Raw genomic sequence first — 17,550 nt, forward strand, 5'->3', positions numbered from 1 at the left:
TATCTGACAGAGCTATGTGGCAGTCTTGCAAAATAAACTCCTGATAAAGCTGTAATGCCTTTGTAAGCTTAACTATGATTAGATTACAAACTCTGGAAAAGTCCACAAAGGAATTTCACATGACATAGAGACACACACATTCAGAAGGGCACTAGGAAGGGATGTTGGGGGGGCCTTTGCTAAGTGCATCATTTCACCCTGTAAAGTTGATTGGAGGAAGTGGAGCTGTGACTCAAGTCATAGAGCACTAGACTTGAGCAAAAAAAACAACAATCACAAAAATAACCCTGGGGGGGGGGATGGGGGGAGGATGGGAAGGGATGGGAAGGAGAAACAAAGGAGGAGGCTACAATGCTTGATAAGAAATGTACTCATTATCTTGCCCATGTAATTGTAACCCCTCTGTACAGTATTTCACAATAAAAATAAATAAAAATTAAAAAAAATAACCCTCAGGGATAGTACTCAGGCCCTGAGTTCAAGCCCCAAGCCCCCCTGGCAAAAAAAAATCCACAAAATACCAACAAAAACTACTAAAGTTGATTCGCTATGACTCTAATTCTAAATAATTTGAGTTTTTTGTCTTATTCCTACTTTTCACAGCATCAGACACATGTAGTTGTTATCGTACTAGAAGACAAAGTAGAGAACTTTCTAAGTCAAAGTGGATTATGGGGTAACACATGAACTTTTGTTATTTGATTATGGGTTTTATATTAGCTAAACTCAATATTATGTTCAAGAAGCAAATAGCAATTCAAAAGGGAGATATCCTTGTCTCTCTACTTGTAATTAATGAGGAAATAGAGACAAGTTTTGATTTTGATTTCAATATGTAAGTTAAATTATATTGTCTTGAAAAAGTAATGTAGAAACTGGGAACCAGAAGCTGTAATCCAAGCTTCTTAGGATGCTAAGAGCTAGAGGATTGTTGTCCAAAACCATACCGGGAAGAAAAGACTAAAGACTCTATCTTTGAAATAGTCAGAAAAAAAGTTGGGCTGGAAGTATGGCTGGAAGCTGTAGAGCACCTGTCAACAAAGCAAGGTGAGTGAGCTCAAGGCCCTAAGTTCAAGCCCTAGAATCTAGGGAAGGGGAAGCAAGGTCAAAACCAAATCTACTACCCTACAAGATGAAGGAACCTTAGTTACTTCTGAAAGTTTGAATGGACTTGGAAAGTGATTTGTGCAAGTAATGGAAAACACATCAATAATGATCCATCAGAAAAACCTAGTCCTGACTAGATATCCTAATGGAAATAACTCAGTACAGGGAGTTAGATAATAAGGTACAGCTGAGAAGGCGCATATGACTTCTTAAAGATTAGATCTTAGAAACACCAGGAAGTCACACAGTATGGAAGGGACAAAGGAAGAAGATGGTGTTACATGAGCTCAGGGAACAGAACCACCGACATCTGTAAGATCTATAGGATGGCTGCTGGATGGGAGTATAACCATGTCTACAGCATGTAGACATTATCTGGGATCATAGAGAAGACAATGGCAATTGTAGAGATATTTCCTGGAGGAGAATAAAAGGAGAGATTCCCTGGCTTCTGCTTTCTCTAATTTTCCATTGTGACACTAGGGTTTCAGATGACTATAACTAGCTGAAGTCATATGGCCACAGATTTTTTGAAAATACTATTTGCAGGCAAAATGCAACAGCAATCTGAGAATTGAACAGATAAACAACTAAGACATTGGATTAAATAAATAGGACTTATTTTTTTCTATTTAATCAAAGATCCTGAGATAGACCCTTGATGTTGGTTTAGTATTGGTGTTAGTCAACTTTCTGTCACTGTAACAAAATACCCAAGATAATAAATTTTTTAAAGAGGCTGGTTTCACAATTTGGAGGCTCAGTCCGTTATTTGGGGGCATCATGTTTGGATCATGAGGCAGAAGAAGCTAGTCCCATCATCTAGTACCTGGGATAGACAAACAGAGAGGAAGAGATTGACATCAAACAACTTCCCTTCCTTTTCTGTGCTGGACGTGGGGCTGGAACTCAGCGCCTCACCCTCTCTTTTGTCATGCTCACTTGGGACTGATCTCTGCCATTGAACTACACCTCCACTTCCAGCTCTTTGCTGTTTATTTGGAGATAAAGCTCTTACAGACTTTTCTGCCCAGGCTGGCTTCACACTGCATTCATCAGATCTTATCCTCTTGAGCAATTAGGATTATAGGACAGAGCTTCTGATGTCCAGTTTAGCAATCCTTCCTTGAGAACAATAATCTAACTTCCTTCTACTGGGTGCCGTCTCCTAATGGTTTTTCCATCTCCCAATAATTGCCATAGTCGAGGACTAAGTCTTTGATGGACAGTCATAGTCCAAACAATAGCAATATCTACTATGTAGAGAGGGAAGAACTGAAATTCTCTTAGATATTCCCTCAGATATCAGATGACCAGAACAGCTCTGAAGCTTACATCCAATAAGAAGAAAGAAAAGAAATACAGTATGTTTGGAAGGGGGAGGTTGTATGAGAAAAGCAGAGCAAATGCAGGGATTTAAAGTCCCCCAAAAGGGTATTATATAAAATGATGTTGACATTGATACCTTAGTTGGCTCTCCTGCATGGTTCTATTTCTTCTAGAAATGTCAGTCTGGATTTACTACCTTGGATCTAGCTCAAAGTTACAAGAGTCTTTGATTCAAACTTTGTTTTAATCTTCCAAGGAGAAGTCATTTTCTATTTTTTAAAGCTAGCATTTGTATTCTTACTTTGTTTCAGACTGCCAAACTGCTAAATTATATGAAAACGTTTTTTAAATCTGCTTGTATCAACAATTAACATGCTTAGTTTCCATCAACATACTGTTTGTTATGTAAGCATTGCAGAAATACTTTTAAAAATAGCTAGGCTTGTATGAAATAGATACATGTAAAGAATTTATAATCATGGACTTTATACTAACTTTAAACTTCAGCATATTATTCTTCAAATTAAAAAAATCTAATCTTCAGTATAATCTTTGTTTTTCCTCTCTTTGGAAGAAGATGGTACTACATAAGGATAGTTGTTTTATTGCCAGAAGTAAAATTTGGTGATTTTTTGCTTGATTATTCATTCCGTACCTCTTACATTCAATTGCCTTTCAAATCAAGTGACCATCCCACATCTTTTATCCTATACTTGTCCTGCCCAATAGCTACATGTCAGCATTGCATCCTCAGACCTGTCTTGCTCATCCTAGCTTAATCAAGTAACCAGAGTAATTTTGGAACGCTAAGCAGATTGGCCTTGGGCATGGATATTTGTCATTTTCCAAGATCAAGAACAATCTTACTTAAACTACAGCCTCAGTATCACTCCAATTCACTTTCTCCTCTACTGAGTGAAGACTTTTAATTCTAAAAATGCTCCTTTACTTTCCCAGCACACTTTATTAGGAATATTCTATGACCCTAGTAGCCTGTAATTTATGTTTAGAAATAAAAGTCAAGGTAACTCAGTTCTAACCTAATATCCTGGTACTGAATAGCTTTAGAAGACAACAATGTTGAGCTGCTGTTAAGTCTTTATTTATATGGTGATGATAGGAGATGATGTTGCAAATAGAAAAGAATATCTATCAATAGATATGAAGGACTCAGCCGACAAGACATGAGTTCTTCAGCTCCATATTTCTACTACCCAGCACTTCTGGTCTCAGCCTTGGTTAATGGGCTTTGGACATGAATTCTGCCAAGCAATTGAGTTGAACAGATGTGTTATGAGCCTACCATAGTCCTACCTAATGGAAGCATCTACAGTTTTCACTCACAACCATGGGGGAGAGGTCAAAATAAGCATGGGTCTACAGATTAAATAATTGCTGTAGTACCTTTAAACCCAGAAAACTCACTTCATGTTTTAAAGCTCTTCTGATATATACACATATATTCATGTCTCCTGCCAAGTTCTGATTATTAAAAAAATGAAAAATGTCAAGTAGAGCAACTTTGAGTGTGTGTCTACCACAAGTCAGACTCTGAGCTAGGTTCTGATCTAGCTCACCCTGGCTCAGTGTTCTTTCACTGTGTTCTCTCACCATTCACAACTCTCTCAAAGAAGAAAATGTGTCTCAAAGAAACCAAGTAGTCTGTTCAAGTCCACAGAACTGTAAGTGAGCCATATTATGTTTAGATCTTTAAGCTTGTTCTGACTTCTTTAATCTCCATGCTGTTAAACTTCTGTTCCTTCCTTCAACCTTAGTGTTCCACCTACACCCACAGATAGCTTTTCTGTTTGGCTCACTTCTTCTAGCTGTTTGCATCAGAGCTCAGTTCTTACTTCCTACAGAAGGTCTTCCTGCCTCACCCTACCTCCCTTGGTATGGTTGGCTGTCCTCCTACATGCTTCCATTTCCCCATCCCAGTATTGGTCATATTTTATGGCGTCTTCCTGCTTCTGAAGCCTGGTCTTTTTAGGCTGTTGTCTCTCTAAGCCTTATTAAGCCCTATTATGAATAAGACCATTGTCTTATTAAGAATCAGTAGGGACCAGAGTTCTTAGCTCCTAGTAGGGGTTCCATCAAATCTTTTTAAGTTGACTGAGACACAGTGTGTAGAATTGAAGTCAGCGATAGATCATAGGCTACAGTGATTGGGGCCAGGTTCCAGATAACTGGTTAGACTTAGCTTAAATTTCTTCCCTGGGCCTCTTTCTTCTGGAACAGACAAAATGGATAGGGATTGAGGAGGTTCTTCTTGCAGATCCACAGAGTCTGGGATCTGGTAGAACTTAGATCCAGAAAGCAATGACAGTAAAACTCATTGATATTCTGGCACCAAAGTGGAAAGACAAAACAAAACAAAACAAAATAGGTTCATTTCCTGGACACCATGAGGTTTAGCTTGAACCTTGCTTTGTGAATATGGAGAGATTGTGAGTGAGATAGGATGGAATATACCACAAAGGGAGAAGAAAGGATAAAAGAAAACTGTGACACAACAGACCTCTCTGGCCTCTAGATCAAGGTCTCAAGCCTCCTTATACATCTGGTCCCTCCCTCCCCTAAGCCATACCCTAATGTTCTAGTATTTCAGTCTGGCTCCTCCATCAGATGCTTGCTATTCACCTCACCCATGCCTTTGCAGAATCAGTCCCTGACTATTTCTTACCAGCTCCTCGCTCCTCATATATTTACTCTGAACTGACTAGATGTTATCTGCCTAGTCCACATAAAAAGTAGCAAATTAGAAAGTAATAAGAAGTATAAAGCAGAGGCCCATTCCTGGCATCCCAGTTACTCTGGTACTGAAGCAAGAGGATAATCATGGGTTCAAGACCTGCTTGGAGAACCTACAAAAACCATGCCTCAAAATAAAAAGGAAAAATATAGTAATAAGAAGATAATAATATAAATATATATTAACATCAAAATGAAATAAGAAAGAAGACAGAACAATATTTTAAAAATCCATTACCATGCCAATTTAATTATTTCCCCATGTCTTCTCTTAGGTCTAAAATTATGTGAAAATCTAAAACCAAAAATTACATCCTAAGGCTGGGTGCCAGTGGCTCACACCTGTAATCCTAGCTACTCAGGAGGCTGAGATCTGAGGATCACAGTTCAAAGCCAGCCCAGGCAGGAAAGTATGTGAGACTCTTATCTCCAATAAACCACCAGAAAACAGGAAGTGGCACTGTGGCTCAAATGGTAGAGCGCTTGTCTTGAGCTGAAGAGCCCAGGGACAGTGTCTAGGTCCAGAGTTCAAGCCCACAACTGACAAAAAAAAAATACATCCATGATTATTACTAGCAGTAAGGCTGCAGACTAAGTAGTATGCTCACCAGTGGGTAAGGCAATGGAAGAATTACCTGATTTCTTCTTTTAAAGTTTGATAAGACAGTCGCCAGTGGCTCATACCTACAATCCTAGCTACTCAGGTCGCTAAGATCTGAGGACCATCGTTCAAAGCTAGCTTGGGCAGAAAGACTGTGAGACTTTTATCTCCACTTAACCATTAAAAACAAAACAAGTAAACAAACAAAAATAACAGAAGTGGTGTATGAGTAATAGAGCTGGTGCTCAATCTTAAGTGGAAAAAGCTAAGGGACAGCACCCGGACCCTGAATTCAAGCCCATATGCACATGCATACACAGACAGACAGACAGACAGACAGACAGACAGACACACACACACACACACACACACACACACACACACACACACACAGAGTTTAATCAACTCTTGTGAGGGAGACAGAGGAAACCGAATTTTATTGACTCATCTCTCATAGAAAGGAATATTTTAAAAGTTGTTGAATTACTGGTAGCTATTAAATTTAGAATTTTTATGATGATGTTGGTGCCAGGCTAGATGTAAATAAACTCCCTTAAGAGTGTAAACTTGTTCAACCACTTTGGAAAGTAGTATGGAGGTTCCTCAAAAGACTCCACATAGAGCTGCCCTATGACCCAGCAATCCCACTTTTGGAATCATTTACCCAAATGATCACAAACAAGACCATACTAAAGCTACCAGCACAACTATATTTATTGCAGCATTATTTACCATAGCTAGATATAGAACCAACCCAGATGCCCCTCAGCAGATGAATGGATCAAGAATATGTGGTATATATGCACAATGGAATTCTATGCCTCCATCAGAAGGAATGACATTGCCCCATTTGTTAGGAAATGGAAAGACTTGGAAAAAATTATACTAAGTGAAGTAAGCCAGGCCCAAAGAAACATAGGTCCCATGGTTTCCCTTATTTGCGATAACTAGTATATGTCTGAGTCAAGCAGAAAAGGTCAGATAAGTTGATGTTAGGGAAATGAACCCCAAAATAAGGACTCAAATGGTTTTTCTTTCTTGCTATTGTTTCTAATGTATTTATAAGATTATTTCTTTGTTGCTTTGTATGTCCCTCCCCCACGGTATAATCCATGCTTTCACTGTATTTGATGTTGGTATAATTTGGGGAGGGGAAGGGTAAAAACAGGTGGACCCATTGCAACAATGAGATGTACAAGTCATGTCAAAAAAATGAACTTTACAACGTTGGTGGGAAGGAGGTGGGGGGGGCAGCTGGGAGGGCAGAGATGGTAAGGGGAAACTAAGGAGGAGGCCACAATGCATGATAAGAAATGTTCTCATTACCTTGCTCATGTAATTGTAACCCCTCCGTACAGTATTTTCACACACACACAAAAAGTATTAAAAAAAACAACACCTTAACTGAGTCTCAGAACCTCTCATGAAGTTGTACTCACTGTCCCTTGGGAGTACAAGACACACAATCTTCCAACTCTATCAAACATTCTCCATGCTTTGCTGCCCAAATAGTTATCAAATGCTCAAGTCCTTCCGGACTTGTTGAACCTCTAGGTAACATAGGTCACTGTGGGAAGGCTGTGCACACAGGCTGTCACAAAAAAACTAAGGTTTCATTCAAAGGCTGATTAAATAGTAACATTTCTGGCCTTTTCTAGGCTATGGAGAGATATTTGACAATAGGAGAATATTTTTCTGGACAACTTCCTCCTGCTCTATCAGGGACCCAACCTGCTACCAGCCTGTCATTCTGTCTGCCAGTGGTACCCTGCCATCATCCATCAGTGACAGTGACTCTGAGTCAGGGATTCTTCCTCCAGAGTTGGGAACTAGAGGTTTATGGCCTCCTAGAGTGTGTGAGGCAGAAACTGGAAAGCATGTTGGACCTCATGCCCCACCCTGGTGTGATTCAGATCCCCTATTTGATGTCCCTCAGGGTGCATAGGCCTCTGGGGTGCAGAACAGCACACACTGCTACGTTGGCCATATGCCAGAGAGTTGTTTCTCCATGAAACTTGGACAAGAATCTCTCAGACAGATGATGTCAGTGGAACTGGAGAGGAGAAGACTTGTTAAAAGCTGTGCTTTGTGGCTGAGAAAATGTTTCCCAGAACCTTCATGAACTAATGGTGGGAACATAAACTGGAGTAGTCATTCTGGCAGTACATGGTGAAATTCAGTGTGCTTACACCCTCTGACCTAGCCATCACTCTCTGGAGTCTACACCCTAGAGAGCACAGGCATGGATCCACAAGAAAATATGTATGATGAGCCTCTGCACTGGAATCTTGGGTATGGTAATGATAATGGTGGAGAGAAAGAAAGACGAAGATGATGATGAAGGGGGAGGAAGAAGAACAAGAGGAAGAAAGAAGAGGATAAAGAAGATGATGAAGAACAAGAAGAGCAAGAAGAGCAAGAAGTTCAAGAAGAAGAAGAAGAAGAAGGAGAAGAAGGAGAAGAAGAGGAGGAGGAGGAGGAGGAGGAGGAGGAGGAGGAGGAGGAGGAGGAGGAGGAGGAGGAGGAAGAAGGAGGAGGAGGAAGAAGGAGGAGGAGGAAGAAGGAGGAGGAGGAAGAAGGAGGAGGAGGAGGAGAACAATAACAATAACATCATCATCATCAACAACAACAAGATACTAATGTTGGATAACACTTGTCAGATGGTTGCATGTGTAAGAACTTTGCATGGTCATAGTAGTCCATGAAATACATTCTCTTACTAGCACAGTTTTAGAAATGAGAGAACTGAGGAGGTTCAGAAAAATGTGGTAAGTTCATACAAAAGTCATCAATAGGTCATGATGTCAGGCCTTCTGGCCCAGAGGTTGCACCCCAACCATTATGTTTCAAAGTCTACCTCTGTATTTACCGCTGGAACAGTGTGTGTCAAGCACATAGGCATGTCCTAAAAATATAGAGCTGCATGAAAGAGAAATAAAGAAAAAGCATGAGTTCTATAGTCTGCTATATGTGTTTTTAAGTAACACATGTGTATTATATGCAATACACACTCAGGTAGATATATTCATATATATATTGATATGCATATATACGTACTTAAAATTACATTTTAATAGATTATGTACACATATCCAAGGATATATTAGAGTGTCTATGGGAAATGGCAAGTAGGATCCAGGAATGAAGAAGTTATATGTAAAACAAATAAAGCAAACAAAACAGAAAGAAAAATGCCTTGGGTGAAATCAAATTGATTAAGTTCCATGACTATGAATATGTTTAATTCTGCCCCTTTCTCTTGAGGCTCAAGTTCCCTTTGTAATTATATCTGACACTCAACACACCTTCCAACCTGCATTTATTCTCACTCTCTTTCTTGGGACTTCAGATCCAGTGAGCACAGAGACCTGCACTAGGTATGAATTCTACCTGGTGCTTCTATTTCACAGATGAAAAGAGACACAATTAAGGACAGAAACATCCTGCAAATTATCAGCAGATTAGTGTTCAGCCCTGTGGTGTAGGGTGCGCCCACACTGAAATGCCCCTGACAAGCACTGTTTTCATCCGTAGAAATAGCCACTCTTCTCCAGAATCAGAGGTATTGTCCTAGTACCAGCTGATGAAGACCTCAAATCAAATATCACAATGCAGGGATAATAAAATGATGAAATAGGGCCTTATTGTAAACTTTTTGTCACTAGAGAGTAGGAATATTATTTAGCTCCAGGGCAATCTAATGGGGCTACAGTTATATGTGTGGCCTGTCACTGATTGAAACCTTGTTATACAGGATGTGATTGTATATAGACAGAGAAAGGAATTATTAGGGGACTTGGCTCATGTTTTTGCAAAGACCGAGAAGTTCCAAGATAGCTTGTCACAAACTGAAGATCTTGGAATGCTAGTAGGTTGGCTCTGTCCAAGTCCAAAGCTCCAGGGCTCAAAAAGAACACTGCTTAAACCCAGAAGCACGAAGGCCAGTGAGCCAGAAGTTCTGATGTGCAAGGGCAAGAGAAGGTCCCAGCTCTAGCAGGTAGAGAAGAAATTGCCTTTTTGTTGTTGTTGTTCTGTCGAGGCTCCCTCAAAGGAAAATCTGCCCACTCAGTCCACTGACACACACCAGGGTCCCCTGGAAACATCTCCACAGACGCAACCAGAAGTGATGTTTTTTCAATTCTCTAGATATTCCTTAATCCACTTGAGCTCACACCTAAAATTAACCATCACGACAGGTGAACATGAAACTTCATTGGGAGGGAGGGTAGATATAGATATAAATTCCCCATGGAAGGAAATGACTATAGGGAAGGGTTCTTAATCATTGTGGTTAAAGAATAATCAATAAAACAGTGACTGAGGAGCTCTGAAATCCTGGGTTCAAAGAGTAGTCTTCTCGGTAATAAAAGGGTACTGGGGGCTAGAGGTGTGGTTCAGAGGTGGAGTTCCTGCCCAGCAAGCACAAGGCCCTGAGTTCAAGTCTCAGTAATGCCAAAAGGAGACTCAAGTAAGATCAGGAAGAGAGTGTCAAAAACCCGTAAGTTGCCCCAACAACTCCTCAAAGAAACAACCGTCCCATTAATAAGTGGGCTACAGACTTAAAGAGAGGCTTCTCTGAAGAGGAAATAAGAATGGCCAATAGACACAGGAAGAAATACTCAACTTCTCTAGCCATAAAAGAGATGTAAATCAAAACAACATTGAGATTCCACCTCACCCCAGTTAGAATGGCTATAGTCAAGAACTCTAATAACAACAGATGCTGGAGGGAAGTGACCAAAAGGGAACCCTACTGCATTGTTGGTGGGAGTGTAAATTTGTTCAACCATTCTGGAAAGCAGTATGGAGGTTCCTCATTTGCAATAACTAGTATATGTCTGAAACAAGCAGAAAAGGTCAGATAAGTTGATGTTAGGGGAAATGAACCCCAAGATAAGTATTCAAGTGTTTTTGCTTTCATGCAATTGTTTCTAACATATTTATAAGATGATTTCTTTATTGCTTTGTATGTCCCTTCCCCATGGTATAACCCCTGCTTTCACTGTATTTGATGTTGGTATAATTTGTGGAGGGGAAGGGAAAAAACAAATCGTTTAAATAGGGATACAGATGGACCAATTGCAACAATGAGATGTACAAGTCGTTATGTCGAAAAACGAACTTTACAACTTTGGCCTGGGGTGGGGGGGAGTTAAGAGGGGCAGGGATGGGGGGGGAGGGAGATGGGAAGGAATGGGAAGGGAAACAGAGGAGGCAGCAATGCTTGATAAGAAATGTACTCATTATCTTGCCCATGTAATTGTAACCCCACTGTATGGTATTTTAACAATAAAAAAAAAATAAAATAAATAAAAATAAATAAAAAGACTCCACATAGAGCTCCCCTATGACCCAGCAATCCCACTTTTGGGCATTTACCCAAATGATCACAAACAAGGCCATACTAAAGCTACCTGCACAGCTGTGTTTATCACAGCATTATTCACCATAGGTAAGATATGGAACCAACCCAGATGCCTCTCAGTAGATGAATGGATCAAGAAAATGTGATACATATAATGGACTTCTATGCCTCCCTCAGAAAAATGCCATCACCCCATTTGTTAGGAAATGGAAAGATTTGTAAGAAATTATATTAAGTACAGTAAGCCAGACTCAAAGAAACATAAGTCCCATGGTTTCCCTTATCTGCAATAACTAGTCTATGTCTAGGACAAGCAAAAGAGGTCAAAAGCTATGACCATATAAGATGATGCTAAGTGAAAGGAACCCCATGATAGGGACACAAGAGGTTTTATCTTTCTTGCTGCTATTTTCAAGGTACTTATAATGTACTATGTGATTTTTTTTGTTTCTTTTGTATGTTCTTCCCCCATAGCATAACACCTGTTTTCACTGTATTTGATTCCGGTGTCCTGCATCTTGTATATACATTTTTCTAATTTGGGGAGTGGAAGGGAAATAACAAAATGTTGAAATAAAGATACAAGTTGACCTATTGTAACAATGAGATGTATAAGACACTATGTTGAAAAAGAACTTTACAACTTTGGGGTGGGGGGAGGGAGAAGTTGGAGAGGTGGGGAGGGAAGGGCTGGTAGGGGAAAAACGAAGGAGGGGGTAACAATGTTTGATACCTTACTCATGTAACTATAACCACTCTCTGCAGTATCTTACAATATATTATTTAAAAAGCTAAAAAAAAAATTAAAAACCCAGTAAGTTGGGCTTGACTTCAAAGCTTATCTTCTTCACAAGAATTTTTCCTTATCTTTTAAATCTACCTAAATTCTGGCCATTTTCCTATTGCTATCATTTTTCTGTGTGAACTGAGAAAATTGTGACTTTATGCTGCTCGGATGGAGGCTATCCAACACTTCTCTGGATCCTCTAAAACTTATTGTGAGTCAGACTTGCTAATGTGAAAATACCATGGGAGAGAAAGCAAGTGTAGATGAACAAACTGGCACACATGAGCAACGTAATTCTATCAAATACAGGATGACTCTTGGCATCAGAAAAAGTTGGCAAAGGAGAGGACCTCTTGTGGTGCACAGCTCTTTCGGTTCCCACTTTGCCAGGTGTAAGGACAATATCTATTATGGACTTATTATCTGTAGAAAGTATGATTGCTGGATTTTATTAAGCAAATATCAAGGCTATTTGATATAGCACAGTGTCATGTGCACAAGAAATGTTCCTGTAGATGCAGGTTAAAAGGGAATGCATGGAGTAGGCCCCAAATGGGAAAGTGTTCACAATCTAGAGAAGTGGCTCGTGTTCTCATGCCCTTAGGGATAAACAGTCCTAAGTGATGAAGTCTTCAGGTGGCAACTTGGACGCCTTCTAAGGCCAAAGAAGAATTACAAGTGAGGCCCCATTGTGAAACTTTGGGGTAAAAAAGCTTCGTATAGAAGATACCAGTCCCAACCTAGGCATACTGCAGACTCAATGATAGGAAATCATTCCAAATGGCTCAGCATAACAAGAAGAAAAATATCCAGATGTCACAGAAAGGATAGAATATGAAGTGGGGTTAATAGCATTTGACACAGCCTTCTTTGCAACATCATTCACTGGTCTTGATTAACAATGAAATTCACAATCACTGGAAAAAGTAGGTCAGGTGATATGGACTCTGAATTAGGAGACAAGTTGGTAGGGACTTGCTGAATTTTCTAGGGTCTCTTTAGTCAATTTTTATAAGAGAAAGGACTTGAGGCAGTGACCTTTAGCCATAGGCCAACACCTTTCCCATCTTTAAAAAATTATGTATTGCTTTTGTAAAGTGATTAGAATGTGGCTGATTTGATAGAGTGAAAGGCTTTTTTGAGCTCCACACTCACTTTAACAGTGTCTGACCACAGAAATCAGAGTGATGAAAAGAGCTGTTATTCCTCTATAAACCACACAGAACCTTTCAAAGGGGTCCAGAGCTGGCATGTTTTAACTCTGCTAGCTTCCTGTACTATCATCTCCCATCTGCTGTGCTCAAGAAAATGATGGCATTTCCTTTAACCAACTGTGAGTGGACTTCTAGGAGTGATTTCTTGTTGTTGCTGCAATTACTCACATGTGCTGAGTTCATCTGTGACAGGATGAGGGCCTATGTTCCCTGCTGCAGAGTTACCTCACCAGTGCCTTCAGTTAGTTGCTTGTGAGCCAGACAGTAGATTATAGTAGACAGCATCATAATCACCTCTGTTTCAATGTCACTGGCCTCTAACAGAAAGTCTCTCATTGTAGAAACTCAACAAACATTTTCTCACTTATGTAAGTGGTGAGGTCTGGTATTTTATTTAGCTTCAGCTTTTGTAGCAACCCCAAGATAATGCAAAGAAATCCAAAGGAATAGGACATAGCAGATCAACATCATAGTGAATTTTGTCCTTCCATGACTTTATTTGGGAAAAACAATCTTCACAGATATAATTAAGTCAAGGATTTTATGATTGAGATCATCCCAGATTATCCAAATGGGACCCAAAATGAACAAGTGTCCTTGTAAGAGACACACAGAAGACAGATGTACACAGAGGAGACCCAGGCAGGCCTTGGACTGGTGTACACCCACCAACAGCTGCCAGCAGCCCTCCTGACCTTCACAAGAAATCAACACTGGTGGGCTGGGAAGGTGGCTCAGTGGTAAAGTGCTTGACTCACATGCCTAAGGCCCTGGGTTCAATTCCTCAGCATCATATAAACACTGTGGCTCAAGTGGTAGAGCACTAGCTTTGAGCTGAAGAGCTGAGGGACAGCACCCAAGCCCAGAGTTCAAGCAAGGAGAAGAAGGAGGAGGAGGAGGAGGAGGAGGAGGAGGAGGAGGAGGAGGAGGAGGAGGAGGAGGAGGAGGAGGAGGAGGAGGAGGAGGAGGAGGAGGAGGAGGAGGAGGAGGAGGAGGAGGAGGAGGAGGAGGAGAAGAAGAAGAAGAAGAAGAAGAAGAAGAAGAAGAGAAATCAGCACTGGTGATGCTGTCATTTCAGAATTGCAGCTTTCAGAGTGGAGAAATAATAAATTTCTGTTGCTTGAAGCCACCAAGCTTGTGGTAATTTACTCTGGTAGCCACAGAAAATGCATATAAGACCCATAGCCTTAAAAAAAATTCTCGTGGAGTTGATAGTTTCCATCCCATAGTGTGTTATGTTGCAACATGGGTCAGAGAGTTTGACTCAGCGGTGTTGTATTCTCTTGCAAATGCACTAAAGGAGGATTTCCTGCTTCCTCTTCTGGTCCAGGTTCACTTTGGGGAAATCACTCTTGTATCTTGAAACTTCAGTGTCATTTCTGACAAAACAGAGATGAGTCTCCACAAATGTCTGAGGCAGGGTGGAGGGCAGTAAGCTTGTACAACGTGCATATGTGAGCGTGAATTGTGTGACTAGCATAATTTAATGTCTAGCAAGTACAGCATGAAATAGTATCAAATGTTTACATTTAGTAATAGCCTCCCACTAGTGAGTCTATGGCTCCTATGTGATTTTGGAGTGGGGACACTTGCTCACTTATTTTCCAGATAGACTCCAACCAAAACTTACATATCATTACATTTATACGAGGAATTAACAACCTTCAGATGACAACACAGCTGGGCCAGCTGAGTGCTGCAGCTGAGTCAATATAACTTGTAACCAAGAGCACTACAAGCTAGAAAAATGGTTTGGGCTGAAATAGCATCAGTCCCAATAGAAGTCACCTGGACCCTTCTTTGAGCATGCAAAGTAGTCCTTCCTCCTCGGCTCCATAAACTGCCATCCTTGCTGCTTCACAGCTACCTTGGGGCCAAGCAGCCACTGTAGGAAAGGATTGGCCTGTTGTTTGGGGGAGTTCATGTCAAGCCAGCGCCAGTGGCTCATCCTAGCTACTCAGGAGGCTGAGATCTGAGGATCAAGGTTCAACGCCAATTAGGGCAGGAAAGTCTGTGACTCACTTATCTCCGATTGAGCACAGAAAAATCGGCAAGTGGTACTGTGGCTCTAGTGGTAGAGCGATAGCCTTGAGCTAAAAGAAGCTCAGGGACAGCACCCGGGCCCAGAGTTCAAGGCCTAGGACCGCCTCCCCCCCAAAAAAACAGGTTCCACTCTCCTGCTGGGATCAACTGGGAGGAGAGATGAGAGCCAGGCATATGAGCCAGGGGGTCCAGGACCACAGCAAAAGATTCTGAGGCCATGTGAGGGCTTTGCTCCTCTCCTTGTCTGGGTGCTAGGTAGTTGTTTATGTAAATTGAATAATGCTTCCTTGGTCATCTAGTGAATGAAGAATCTGTTTTCAGATTAAACTTTCTGAAGGATACATGCATGCCACAGAGCAAACATGACAAATACACCGAGGCACTGGGACACTGAAGTTTGTGTCCCATGGCCTTCCTAGCACAGAATCTAGAGTCTGATCGTTCTGGGTTGGAATCCTGGTTATCTCTGTGGAACTTTGCTTTTCTTGCTGATTCTTTATTTTCATAAGAATATGCATCCTGAAATAGTTTAATATTTTAAATATTGAATATTTTAATATTTTTAAAAGAGTACTATCTACTATATGGCATAATTGTAAATATAATAATATTTGTAATCCTAGCTATATGGAGGCTGAGATTGTGGTTCAAAGCCTGCCCAGACAGGAAAATCCATAAGGCTCTTATCTCTAATTAAGCATCCAAAAAGTCAAAGTGGAGCTGTGGCTCAAGTGGTAGATTGCCTTGAGCAAAAATGCTCAGTGACAATGCCAGGCCCTGAGTTCAGGCTCTAGGACAGACAGACAGAAACACACACACAGACACACACAACACAACACACAAATATTCCTAAGAACAGGCTTAAAATACTGAATAAAGAAAAAGGAGAAATAGTTCAATACATAGTAGAAAATTTCAACTCTCATCCATCAGCAATTGCTAGAGTCTACCCAATAAAAAGATGGAGGAGATACTATAAACAAAAGACCACAACAACACTACAAATCAACTTGGCCTAAGTGATACTTTTGGGGGGCAGGGGGTTTGGTTGTGGGGCCTGAACTCTGGGCCTGGGCACTGTCCCTCAGCAATTCAGCTTAAGGCTAGCGCTCTACCACTTGAGCCACAGTGCCACCTCGGGCTGTTTTTCTTTTTGCTTATGTGGTGCTGAGGAATCGAACCCAGGGCCTCATGCATGCAAGGCAAGCGCTCTACCACTGAGCCACCTTCCCAGCCCCTAAGTGATACTTTTGAAGCACTATATATACAACTGAATATACATGTGTACTTCTCAAGAACACATGCTGAAATAGTTTATGCCATGGTTTCTACATTGAAATTTTAAGACTAATGTTCAGAGAAATTTGAGAACTACATAAATCAAGAAAAAATACCATAATTATAGATTAAATTATTTGATATCATAAACATTCCAAATATCCCCAAAGTTGTCAGTATAACATCAATAAAAATTCTGGTAAGATTTTTTAGTATACTTTTTTGTAGCATACTTTAAAAAAGTATATATGAGTATGCAAAAGACCTAAATAAATAATATAGATGGATATGTAATAGACCTAAATAAAGCATCTTTTCAAAAGGAAGAACAAGTTGGGAGATTTATTCTACCTGATGGTTTTTAAGAGCTACTATAAATTTACAGTAATCTATACATTTTGGCATTGGCAAAAAGATTATGTTTATCACTGAAATGGTCAATTGATTCATAGCAAAGTTTCCAAGATGATTTCATGAGGACAAAGGGCTTTTCAAAAATTGGAGCTGGGTTCCCTTGGCTCACATTTTTTATCCTAGTTACTTAGGAGGCTGAGATCTGGAGAACTGTAATTCAAACCCAGCTGGGGCAGAAAAGTTTACAAGATTTTATCCCTAAAATAACCATCCAAAGCCAGGCTTTAGTTATGCTCAAGTACTAGAGAGCCAACCTAGTAAGCAAACTAAGTAAGCTAAAAGCCCCAAGTTCAAACTGGCAGAAAGAAAAAAATGTTGGTGCAGATTTTGGTATGAATAACAATAACACTTACCTCATCTCAGCTAAAAATTATGTTAGATTAAGCAAAGGCTTAAATGTAAAATCCAAGATTATGAAATATGAAGAAGAAAGACAAGAGAAAAATCCTTTCTTTTTTTTGGAATAGACCGAGATTTCTTAGACAAACTGCAAAAAGCAAAAAACATAAAAGAAAACAAATGATAAAAATTGGATTTTGTAAAAATTAAAAACATTTGTTCTTCACAAGACAGCAAAAAGGCAAGCCAGAAACTTGGAAAATGTCCTCAACACATGTATTTGCCAAAGGACTTGTTTCTAAAATACGTGAAAACTTTTAAA

Source organism: Dipodomys merriami, unplaced genomic scaffold (genome assembly GCF_024711535.1).
Source record: "Dipodomys merriami isolate MVZ:Mamm:240054 unplaced genomic scaffold, mDipMer1.0.p SCAF_2, whole genome shotgun sequence".
Lineage (NCBI taxonomy): Eukaryota > Metazoa > Chordata > Mammalia > Rodentia > Heteromyidae > Dipodomys > Dipodomys merriami.